At 54.7% G+C, this 12,290-nt stretch overlaps 1 long non-coding RNA gene across 1 annotated transcript; it reads left to right on the forward strand.

Annotated features, from left to right (window-relative positions):
* The first annotated feature begins 5,450 nt into the window (after nucleotides 1-5,450).
* Nucleotides 5,451-7,045, forward strand: LOC132250155 (uncharacterized). The gene is made up of 2 exons (XR_009461759.1): nucleotides 5,451-6,565; nucleotides 6,743-7,045. It is a non-coding gene; the product is annotated as an uncharacterized LOC132250155 (long non-coding RNA).
* The last annotated feature ends 5,245 nt before the right edge of the window (nucleotides 7,046-12,290 follow it).

A 12,290-nucleotide genomic window follows, 5' to 3' on the forward strand; every position in this document is an offset into this window, starting at 1 on the left:
CATTGGAAGAAGACAGACAGAACAAGACACACAGATAATATATTGATAGCACAAGAAGACATATTTACAGAAGACCAAGACACAAATAAAATATTGAGACACGTGAAGACGCACAATATTATTCACAGCAGAACAAGACTCAGATATTCACAGGAGAGCAAGACAGATATACAAAAGGAGTCATACACACAGACCTTTTGCAGCACAGGAAAGATCAATATGAAGCGTGCTGGAAAGGCAGGTGCCAGGTCTTCTGGCAGGGGAGGGAAAGGAGGTAGGGGGAGAGCTAGAGCTGGAAGCCCTCCCCATCCCAAACACAGACGCACTCTATTCCCAAGCAGCCATGACATCAGTGCTGCCAGTGGAAGCCAGGCAGTGGGAGCAGTGTCTGCCTCTGATGTCCCTATACCTGCACCACCTCGGCTTAGTCAAGAAGTGGGCACCAGCAGTGGAATTGCAGTCTCTTCCACCCCAATTTCAGCTCTCAGCATGAGCCTCCCACTGCCAGAGGAGGAACCGGAGCTGGAACCAGGGTTGCTGAGCGCGATGGCTCAAGCAATTCTGGGGACGGGGGGAATTGGAGTTTGTGCTCCACAAGTTTCCCCTAGACTGAGGTCTCTTCCGGAAAGCAGCACCTCGGAGGAGGCTGAGGTTGTGGAGGCAAGTGGTTCAGCTGAGGCAGCTCCTGCTGTTCAGCCTCAGCCTGCTGAGAAGGGGGAAAAGGCAGGATCCTTGCCTTCAACCCAGAAGCAGGGGAGTACTGTAGTGTGGCATCATTTTGAGGTGGCAGATGATCCCAGGTTTGCCATCTGCCAGCACTGCTGAAGGCACATGAGCTGTGGCAAGGACATGAGAAATTTCACCAGGGCCATGCTGCTGCATCTGAGGAGGCACCACCCCCTAGCCATTCTTCCTGCTCAGCCTGGCACCAGTGTGAGCGTGCCCAAAGGGAAGTCCCCCGCTTGCTCCAAAGCCCCCTTAGCCACAGAGCAGAGGCAGGCCACCCTGGACCAGTGGGGGAAAGGAGGACAGAAAGGGGTGTGTGTTCCCAAGGCGAACGAGATCACCCAGAGCATTGGGGAGATGCTTGCCCTGGAGAGCCAGCCCTTCTCCCTAGTTGAGCGGCCAGGGTTCAGGCAGTTCGTAGCACTTCCAACCCCGTTTTACGAAGTGCCCTCACACACCACCTTTAGCAAAACGGTGGTGCCCACCCTGCACGAGGCATGCAGGGAATACTTGAGGGAGGAGCTACGCAAGGCAGGGCAGCAGGTAGCCTTGCACTTCACCTCTGACATCTGGAGCAGCTGGGGTAACGTTCATGCCTACCTCTCCCTCATGGGGCATTGGTGCACTCAGTCAGGCTGTCGGTGGGCTCTACTGCAAGCCGAGGTACTGGGTGAGTCCCACACAGCAAGGGAGATCATGGGGGCCATGAACCACATGGTGCAGGGGTGGCTCATCGGGCAGGCTGAGGGTTCATGGTCACCGACAAGGGAGCCAATATGGTGAAGACTGTCTGTAATGCCAACTTTGTTGGCATCCGCTGTGTGGCACACAGGCTGCACCTAATAGTGAGGGATGCCTTGGAAGGGGACAGGGCTGCTGGTGACGGCACTGCCATCAGTACTGCTACAAACCAGCTGATTTTAAAATGCAGGAAGGTGGCGGGCTACTTCCACCACAGCATCAAGCGGAACAAGATGCTGCAGGAGAAACAGGCAGAGCTGAGCATCCTGCAGCACAAAATCATGGAGGATGTGGAAACTCCGTGGAACTCCACATACCTGATGCTCAAGAAACTGGTGGAGCAACAGAAGGCCACCCATGAGATGGCCTTGCTTGGGGAGATTGGGATCGGCGCCCCCCCTTAACAGAGCTGAGTGGGGTACCATCTCCCAGATGTTGGTGGTCCTCAAGCCCTTCCTCAAGGCCACCGAGACCCTTGCATTTTGGTTTGCATTTTAATTTGTTCCCTCTCAGGATCAAACCTGGGAGACTAGAGGCAGAGTGTTTTTTTGGTGAGGAATCTGCCCCCACAGGTAGTTGGGGTTTGTTGTCTTTGAGAGATTCTGGTGTGCAGTTTGTGGGGGTACTGGAGATAGTTGGCAGGTTTTGTGTTTTGAGTTGTAGGAAGTTGGCTTCAGTTCTGGTGATGAGGTTAGGTGCTTGTTTGAGTGTACAAACCACTTTTCAGAGCTGGGCATATGCACTGCACTTCATCAGCCTCCTAGGTAGCAGGTACAGAAACTCATGGACTCAATATAGACACTGACAGTGGTATACTGGCACAATGCCACCTGTTGGACATCTGACACCCCAGGCACCTCTGCACTTCTACCTGCACTGCTACATCCCCCTTTCCCCCCCTACCCCCCACCCCAGCCTGTCCCTCATTCCCTGATGCCTCCATTTCCATTTTCACTGACTGGCCTTCTTGCCTGCACTGTGGGCCAGGCCAGCCTCTGGCTTCTTTACTATTCCTTCCATCCAGGACCACCTGCAGGTATTTCCTCAGCCTGACAAAGGGGTTTTCAACCCTAAAGCTTCCAAAGATACATTTTTTTTAAGTACTCCTTTTTTTTTTTCATAATATACATATAGACATAAAAACACAAGATAAGCCATCACACACTGTGAATAACATCATATGTCCAACACAACACAACATCTTTACTTCTTGCTGTCAATTCCTTTATAAAACGACAGGCTCTGTGACAGTTCTGTGTGGGTACCCTTGATGAAGATGCTGATGCTACTGGTGTTGAGCCAGGTAAGTTATTGTACCTGTTGTCACGTAAAGCGGAGGACTGGGTGTGAGGCTGTAAGGGGGGAGAAGGCCTCAGTGGGGCACACTGCCGTGTTGTGCAGAGGCCCCAGCACCAGGAAGGGCGCACCTTAACACACAATGTCACCCACCCACATGAAGAGTTTTGTCTGTCAGCAGTTGGGGTGCAGTTCCCCCCAAGCCCCTGCACCAATCTTCTTGAAACTTGGCAGGCTTTGTGGCCTTACCAGTGACTGCCATCCCTGCAGTTTTCAGACATCCTTTACCACAGAGGACAGCTGCACGTCTACTCCATGCTGAACCATCAAGTGCCGAAGTGTCTGCCCCCCCCCATATGTCATTATAACACTGCACCCCAGGCTGCTACGAATGGAGGAACAGAATAGAAAATAAAGAATGAAGTCATACATAAACACTTGGTTATTTATGTAACCATGCCAATGGGTCTGTGTGACAACCTTTGTGACCCTTATCCGGACACCCCCGGTGTGTGCACGTTCCGCGGGTCGGGAGATCAGTCGTTTCCCTACATATCCACATTGGTATGCACTGGTGGAGGAGTGGGAACTGGTGTGTTTACTTTAACTGAAGGAAGGTAAGTGCGTTTGAGTGTCACCTAACCACAGCCATGGGGTAAGAAGTGCAGGTCACAGATCTTGAGAGCACCTTTCAGAAGCCGCTGGCTTTTGGTGCTACTCTTTTGCGGTTAAGCAGGACATGTCAGCCTGACAGATCACTGAACTCTTCAGGAACATGCTCAGCTGTGCTGGGACTCTGCTCAGGTCTGCCCAGTGATGCACTGGGGGTAGGGAAGGGGTTTGGCCCCCACTCAGATTAGCACAGGCTGCGGCGAGGGGTGTGGGTGGCCTCCTTTGCTGTGGAAGCTCGGTCTTCTCTCGCCTCGGAGCTCCAGGGCATGTTTTAACCAGCCCCTCCCTGGCCTTGTCTGGAGGGTTCAGGCAGGGCTGATCCTGCCCCGAACAAGGTCTGGACCAAATGAACCCTCCTGAGGGCCCTGCCAGGACTCTGAGATCCAGGGGGTCCCGCCCCAGCCTGCTGCACACCCTGAAGCCCCATGCCCGTGGCTCCCCCATGGCGTTAACACTGTGGGACAGACTCTGCTTGTGCTTGCACACCTTGGGCCCAGTCAGAGGCCTGTGGGTGGGACAGCAGGGTCTGGCCCATGCTCCCTGCCCAATAGGCTGCTTTGTGATGTAGGCCCCATGTCACTCGTTCGCCAGAGAGACTGGGGTTGGGCAGGGAATAAATTCTAGCCACCCGTGCTCTCTGGCCAGTCTCAGCGCAACCTGAGACTCAACCAACATATACAGAGGATTAGTTGTTTGGCTAGAGTTAGACATAGAAGGGGTGATAGATTAGAGATAATAGAGTAGATAGTAGATAGAGCAGCTAGGAGTAAATATAGTATAGATAGGTTTTTAGAGTCGAGAAGATAGAATAGGTGATAGGTTATAGCAAATGATAAGTAAGGAGGACCGAGGGCAGTGGCCCCAGCTGAGCAGCAGGGTGAGTGATCGGAGGGACGAGTCCCAGCTCCAGCCCCAAAAGGAGCGTCATCCTGGTGGCGGAGATGACGCATGCTGTTGCTCACACTGGAGCTTGGGTCCTCAGAGCCTTGCAGTCCCAGTGCCTGGCTGCTCACTCCACCTCTCTCTCTCCATTTCAGACCAGCTTCTCCCTGGACAGCAGGGAGGAACGGCCAAGACACTGCCCGGTGTGGGTAAGGACCCAGCAACACCTTGGGGTTTTGCAATGAGGTGAAAGGCTGGCATAGGAGTAGCAGAGGGTGCTCTGGTGGCATGAGGGGACGTATGCTAGCACTACGGGATGGGGATGGTTTTTCCCCACTCCCTGCGCTCTCAGCTCTGCTGTCTGGGGAACACTCGGACGCAGCGGCCCTTTCCCCAGCGCCTACCTCTGGGTCGGGGCTGAGCGCGCCAAGAGCTGGGCGCAGAGTCAGCACAGGGTTAGAAGGGCCCACGGTTTCCCTGTGGGTGCATGGGGTGGCCTGCAGGAGTCCCAGGGGGCTTTCTGCTCAGTTCGTTCTCCTCATGTCTTCTCCAGTTCCCCCAGCTGCACACACAGAAGTGGCCTTGGGTGCTGCCGGCTCTCCAGTCTCCTCCCGGCCACCCTGGGCCACCCCAGAGACCTGTCTGGGTGCGGGCCCCGCTCCGTTTACACCCACCTTGCCGCCCAGAAAACGGAGATGTGGGAAGAGGTGACATGCCCAGGGACAAGACCCAGGTGAGTGGCTGTGAGGCATTGGCAGAGCCGAGCCTGGTGCCTGGGACATAGCAGGGATGAGCTGCTTGCCAAGGATGACGAGGGGCTGCTGGAGCCCTCCCTGCCCCTGCCTGCTCCCTGGCCCAGCAGGCAATCCCTGCTCCCCACACCGACTCCCCATCTTTTCCTCTCACTGTCTCACAGCCGCTACAGCCCACATAGCTGAGGCACAGGCAGGAGCTGCCACGCATGTGTGTGCAGGGAGTGGTAGGTCCCCTGGCCACCCATGCCCCCACAGCAGGGGTGGGTCATGGCCACGGGCCGGGGCTGCCAGGTGTGGCCCCTGCCCGGCTCCCTGCCCTATGGGACCCAGGGGCTTGAGAAGTTTGGCCCGTGGTTTCCAGGGCAGGGCACTGCTGGCATGGTGACTCTCCACTCTTTTTCCATCCCAGGGCCTCAGCAGACGCCCCCAGACCAGGGGCCAGACTGAGGTGGCAGAAAACAGATCTGTGGGCCAAAGGGACCCAGCGCCCTGCCCACAACAGCGCAGCCTGAAAAGATCAAAGGACTGGCTGTGCCCTGACCAGCAGCACCTTGCGCTCCATGTAATACTTGTCGCCCCAGCCTCTGACATTCTTCTGGTGGCCTGTGTGCCTATGTACTGGGCCAGTGCATGTGCCATGTGTGTACGTGTGTGGGACAGCAGTGTGTATACATGTGTACGTGTGCCTGTGAGCCTGTGCTGGGGGCTTTCATGTGCATGCACAGGTGTGGGGTTGTGTCCCCAACCATCATTTGCTGCCCCTCATTTTGACCCCACTTTCCTTCCCTCCCACACAGATCCATCCTGAGCCACTGAGGCACCGGGATGAGCTGCCCAGGCTGCCTGTGCTGGGAGTGGTAGGTCCCTACACTGGCCGTGCCTGGGGCCAGGCTGCCAGGTTGGGTCTGTACCAGGCTCCTTGCCTACGGGGCAAGCTGGGGCTGCCAGGTTGGGTCTGTACCAGGCTACTTGCCCTACGGGGCTGTGGGGCATGAGGGGCTGGGATCCTTGGTGCCCATGGGAGGGCACTGCTGGCATGGTGACTGTCCCCTCTCCTTCTATCCTAGGGCCTCAGTGGAAGCCCCCAGAGCTATCAGGAGGGTAAAGGAAAGAAATCAGCGGGCCAGCAAGACCCAGCACCCTGCCCACGCCAGCAGGGCCTGGGAAAACCAAAGAACTGGCCACGTTCTGGCCTGTAGCCCCTTGCGCCCAATGTAATACTTGCTGCCCCAGTCCATGACACCCTTTTGGTGGCCCCTGGGCACCAAAGGGTGTACTGGGGCAGCGCGTGTTGTGTGTGTGTGTGTGTGGGAAAGAGCAGTACATGTACGTGGGTACATGTGCCTGTGAACACATGCTTGTGGCTGCTGTGTGTGTGCATGCATGTGGGGCAGTGTCCCCTGTTCTGACTCCCATGTCCTTGCCCCTAACAGGGTCTCATCCCTGATATGCCAGGCCCAAAAGTGACCCCAAATATGTTCATCTGCGGAAAGGTAGGTCCCCAGCTGGCCCCACCTCTGGGCTATAGTGGGCCATGTCTAGGGGCTGGGAGGGCCAGGTGGGGCCCTCTCTGTCAGGGCTCAAGGGCCCAAAGGGCTCAGACTCTCTATGCCCAGGGGACATCACTGCTCTCGCAGTGTGATGGTTAACTTTCACCTGATTTATCCTAGAGCTTGTCATGAAAGCCTGCATAGCCTACAGGGGACCATGGACGTAACCTAGCCACACCATGGTTACACAGTGAAACTTTTGCTGGGCTCTCTGCTCCCTGGCCTGGGGCACCTCCACTACCAGCATCAGGACTTCCCTTGGAAGACATCCTTTCCCAGAGAGGACAGCCGCACGCCTATTCCATGCTGAACCATCGAGTGCTGAAGTGTCTGCCCCCCACCATATGTCATTATAACACTGCACCCCAGGTTGCTACGAATGGAGGAACAAAATAGAAAATAAAAAATGAAGTCATGCATAAACACTTGGTTATCTGTGTAACCATGCCAATGGGTCTGTGTGGCAACCTTTGACCGTTATCCGGACACCCCCAGTGTGTGCACGTTCTGAGGGTCGGGAGATCAGTCGTTTCCCTATGTGTCTACATTGGTATGCACTGGTGGAGGAGTGGGAACTGGTGTGCTTACTTTAACTGCAGGAAGGTAACTGCATTTGTGTGTCACCTAACCACAGCCATGGGGTAAGACGTGCAGGTCACTCACTTCGCTCACAGTGAGCAGGCACACCTCATGAGCAACACAACGCACTGGATGGGGGAAGAGCTATTTCTCTGCCAGAGGATGCTGAAGAGCTAGATACCTGAGCATCCCACATCCTTGTTATTGCCTTATTTATGGCGTCCTGGGGCCAAAAATGCCAACGGCATCGCTGCTGATAACAAGGCTGAGAAGCTAGGGATTAGGCCTGTGCGAATCGACAGTGATCTGATCTGGCTTTGGATCTGGCCACTTCGGATGGCTGCAATCCGACGCGGACCTCCAGATCGGTTTGCTGCTTCGATCCGGCCGAAGTGGCTCTGAACCTTCGGAGCCGCCTCAGAGGTATGGTTATAGGTTATAATGGAGGATGAATGAAATATCTATAACTTTGTTAATTTAGGTATGATTTAGGTGAAACATGCAGGGTTGGTTGCCTCTGCTGAGAGCACGAAGCCTGCCAAGTTTCAAGAAGGTCAGTGCAGGGGTTTGGGAGGATGTGCACACCCTATTCCTGAAAGCAAAACTCCTGTTACATCTGTGTTACACCACAGTGGGCTGAAAACTGCAGGGTTGCTATCCTTTGGTGAGGCCACAAAGCCTGCCAAGTTTCAAGAAGATCGGTGCAGGGGTTTGTGGGGAACTGCACCTCAAGCTGCTGACAGGAAAAATTCGTCATGTGGGTGGCTGCTTGGGTGACTGCTGTGTCTGTCTTGGGGCACAGGGGGATTAAATCTAGTGCAGGCCTGAGTGCTGGGCCCTGCCAGGCCATGAAGCCTGCCAGCTGTGTGTGTCCCAGTGCAGGCCTGAGTGCTGAGAAACTGCTATGAACTGCACTTCATCAGCCGCCTAGGTAGTAGGTACAGAAACTCATGGGCTCAATATAGACACTGACAGTGGCATACTGGCACAATGCCACCTGCCGGACTTCTGACACCCCAGGCACCTCTGCACTTCTACCTGCACTGCTACATCCCGCTTTCCCCCCCTACCCCCCACCCCAGCCTGTCCCTCACTCCCTGACGCCTCCATTTCCATTTTCACTGACTGAATTCATAGTTTCATAGTTGGTAGGGTCGGAAGGGACCGGAGCAGATCATCAAGTCCAACCCCCTGCCATGGCAGGAAAGAGTACTGGGCTTAAACGATCCTGGCAAGGTGTTCATCCAGCCTCCTCTTAAAGACCCCCAGGGTAGAAGCCAGCACGACTTCTCTTGGAAGTTGGTTCCAGATCCTAGCCGCCCTGACTGTGAAGTAGCGCCTCCTGATGTCTAGTCTGAATCTATCCTCTGCCAGCTTGTGACCGTTATTTCTAGTCACTCCTGGTAGTGCTCGGGGGAACAGGGATTCCCCCAATGCCTTCTGGTCCCCTCTGACTAGTTTGTAAATGGCCACTAGATCCCCCCTCAGCCTTCTCTTGTGGAGGCTGAACAGGTTCAGGTCCCTCATCCTCTCCTCATAGGGCCTGCCCTGCTGGCCCCTGATCATGCGGGTGGCCCTCCTCTGGACCCTCTCCATGTTGTCCACATCCCTCCTGAAGTGCGGCGCCCAGAACTGGACAGAGTACTCCAATTGTGGCCTGACCAGTGTCACACAGAGGGGGAGAATCACCTCCTTGGACCTGCTTGAGTCACATCTGTAGATGCATGACAAGGTGTGGTTGGCTTTCCTGACCACTTCCCTACACTGTCGGCCCATATTCATTTTGGCATCAGTAATGACTCCAAGATCCCTTTCTGCCTCTGTGCTGACAAGAAGGGAGTTCCCCAGCCTGTAGGTATGCTGCTGGTTCTTCCTCCCCTGGTGCAATACCTTGTACTTGACAGTGTTGAAACCCATCCCGTTCTCATCCGCCCACCCCTGTAACCTGTCTAGGTCCGATTGCGGCCTATTCCTCCCTTCTAGCGTGCCCACATTCCCCCACATCTTAGTGTCGTCAGCAAATTTGAACAGGGTGCTTTTTACCCCCTCATCCAAGTCGCTGACGAAGATGTTGAACAGCGCGGGTCCAAGGACCGAGCCCTGGGGGACCCCACTGCCCACATCCCTCCAGGCTGAATAAGACCCATCCACTACCACTCTCTGGGTGCAGCCCTCCAGCCAGTTAGCAACCCATTTGACTGTGTAGGTGTTGACGCCACAGTCCCCTAGTTTTTTAATGAGAATGGGGTGAGAGACAGTGTTGAAGGCCTTCCTGAAGTCCAGAAAGACTATGTCCACTGCGACACCTGTGTCTAAGGATTTTGTGACCTGGTCATACACGGCCACCAGGTTGGTATGACAGGACCTGCCTCTATTGAACCCATGTTGGTTGCCCCTAAGCATAATCTCTCCTGCTGGCCCCTCATGGACATGCGCTAAGATAACGCTCTCAAAAAGCTTACCCAGGATTGAGGTAAGACTAACAGGCCTATGGTTACCTGGGTCCTCCTTCCTCCCTTTTTTGAAAATGGGAACCTCACTGGCCCTTTTCCAGTCCTCTGGCACCTTGCCAGAGCACCACGAGTGCTCGTAAAGCCATGCCAGGGGTCCTGCAATGACTTCTGCTAATTCCCTCAGCACTCTGGGATGGAGATCATCAGGACCAGCTGATTTGAACATGTCCAGTCCCTCCAGAAGTTCCCTGACTAGGTCCTCTCTGACCCTAGGTCTGGGTGCACCTCCCCTGGGGCCTATGGAGGTCCCGGTGGTAGGGGTGACCTGGTCCCTGCTCAGGAAAATGGAAGCAAAGAAATTGTTAAATAGGTTAGCTTTGTTGTCTGGTGTGACGACCAGATTTCCTAGCTTGTCTTGCAGAGGCCCCACGTTACCCAGTTCCTTCTCTTTACGTTGGTCCTGGCATTTATGGGGCTGCTGCGCCACCAGCAGTCCCACCAGGCCTCCCTACCCTGGCAGGATGCAGTTATAGTGGTCATGCCCAGGACCTGGGGCCTCCTCCTTCCTCATAGCCCCAATCCCATACCTCCAAGTTCGTCCTGGCAGGGCAATGAGCTCAGTAGCGACATGTTCTTCCCCTGTTGGCTGGTAATGCAGTTAGTGCCCCCTCCGGCTGAGAGCGGGGCATTACTCGGCTTTTCAAAACCTCAGAAAAGGAAATTGGTGCAGACGGAGTGAGGAGGGTGGCACTCAGTCCATCTGCAGGTGGAGCTTGGGGAACCCCAGCAATGGGAACTACACTTTTAGGAACACCAGCTGCTCTACCAACGTAGGATCCAAGCAGGTGCGGTGGGGTGTCACAACATCCCCAGCAATGCTGAACACCCTCTTGCTTGGAACACTGGTTGGTGGACAGGACAGGTGTTGCTGGGCAACCATGGCCAGATCCTGCCACATCTGGCTGCGGCTTGCCCAGTAGGCCAAGGGGTCACAGTCCAGTGGCTCCACATCCTCAGCGAGATAGGTAGCCACCGAAGCCTCGGCACTACCTGCCCGAGGCTGGGGTCTGGTGCATTTGGACCCCAGCATTGAAGCCATGCCCATGGCCCACATTGGCAGTGGCTGGCATGGAGGAGACTGGCTGGCACAGGTGCTGGGAGTGCTGGCACGGGAAAGTAGATCCCCCTCTTCCACATCCCCTTGCCTCTGCACTTTGGCCTCTCTGACTTCGTTCACCAACACCTGCGTTCAGTGATCAAGGGTTTTGGGGCTGCCAGTGCACATGCTCCCCTTTGCCCTCAAGACGCACATGCCCACAATCATGTGGATTGTACTGGATCGCAAGGGATCCAGCCGTCTCCTGATGCCCCCCTTCAGCCACCTCACCAGTGCCTACACGTCTGGTGATAGCGGCCTGCCCTAGCCAGGAACATTGATCCCCTGGAACTTCTCCATTTGGTTCTCCAGTTCCCTCACTAGGGGGTCACCTGGTTGAGGAGGGTATCACCAGAGCTAAGGGTCTCGACCACCAACATCTGGGAGATGGTACCCCACTCAGCTCTGTTCAGGGGGGCACTGATCCCAATCTCCCCAAGCAAGGCCATCTCATGGATGGCCTTCTGTTGCTCCACCACCCTCTTGAGCATCAAGTATGTGGAGTTCCACGGAGTTTCCACATCCTGCATGATTTTGTGCTGCAGGATGCTCAGCTCTGCCTGTTTCTCCTGCAGCATCTTGTTCTGCTTGATGCTGCGGTGGAAGTAGCCCACCACCTTCCTGCATTTCGAAATCAGCTGGCTTGTAGCAGTACTGGTTGTGGCGCTGTCACTGGCAGCCCTGTCCCCCTTAAAGGCATCCCTCACTATTAGGTGCAGCCTGTGTGCCACACAGCAGATGCCAACAAAGTTGGCATCACAGACAGTCTTCACCATATTGGCCCCCTTGTCAGTGACCAGGAACCTGTGGGTGAGCTCGGCATGCCCAACGAGCCACCCCTGCACCATGCGGTTGTGGAAGAAGAGAATCCCAGGCCTTAATTTCTGCTTAAGAAGTGCATTGTAACATTTTCCATAATGTTGAGTAGGTCTATGAGGTCAATAGTTCAAACCACAGTCTATGCCCTCTTGTAGCTTTCTGGTTCAAACCAGTTTTCTGTTTGAGTTGTTATATCTTGCGTCATGTGACCTGAATTGAAACATAAAAAGCTTGCTTTAACTGTCTGTGGGGGGGCTCAGTGTCCTCCCCTGCAGCTGCCTGTATAATAAAGAGTCTCTGACAACTTCAAAACCAAACAATAAAGTAAAGCTTATTTCTTCCGCAATTCTTGGTGCCGTGACTCAGATGGCAACGCACAGCTGAGAGTACCAACGGGCTTGCGAACCGTTCCCCTCTGAAACCCCAGGCGCCAAATCAAGGTAAGAGAAATCTCTAAAGGGGTTATCATTGGAGGACTGCCCGTGCGGGTCAGGAAACCAGTTCGAGCTTACGCCATCCGAACTTCTGAAATATGAACTTGTCAGGCACTCTAAAGGGTTTGTATGAAACCAGTTTACCATTAAAAGAGTAAAAGGAAAAGTCTAGACTAAGGAATATAGAAACCTGGGGAATAGCGTGAGTGTTTTCCACGGTGTCGCTG

This window comes from Alligator mississippiensis, chromosome 1, assembly GCF_030867095.1.
Source record: "Alligator mississippiensis isolate rAllMis1 chromosome 1, rAllMis1, whole genome shotgun sequence".
NCBI lineage: Eukaryota > Metazoa > Chordata > Crocodylia > Alligatoridae > Alligator > Alligator mississippiensis.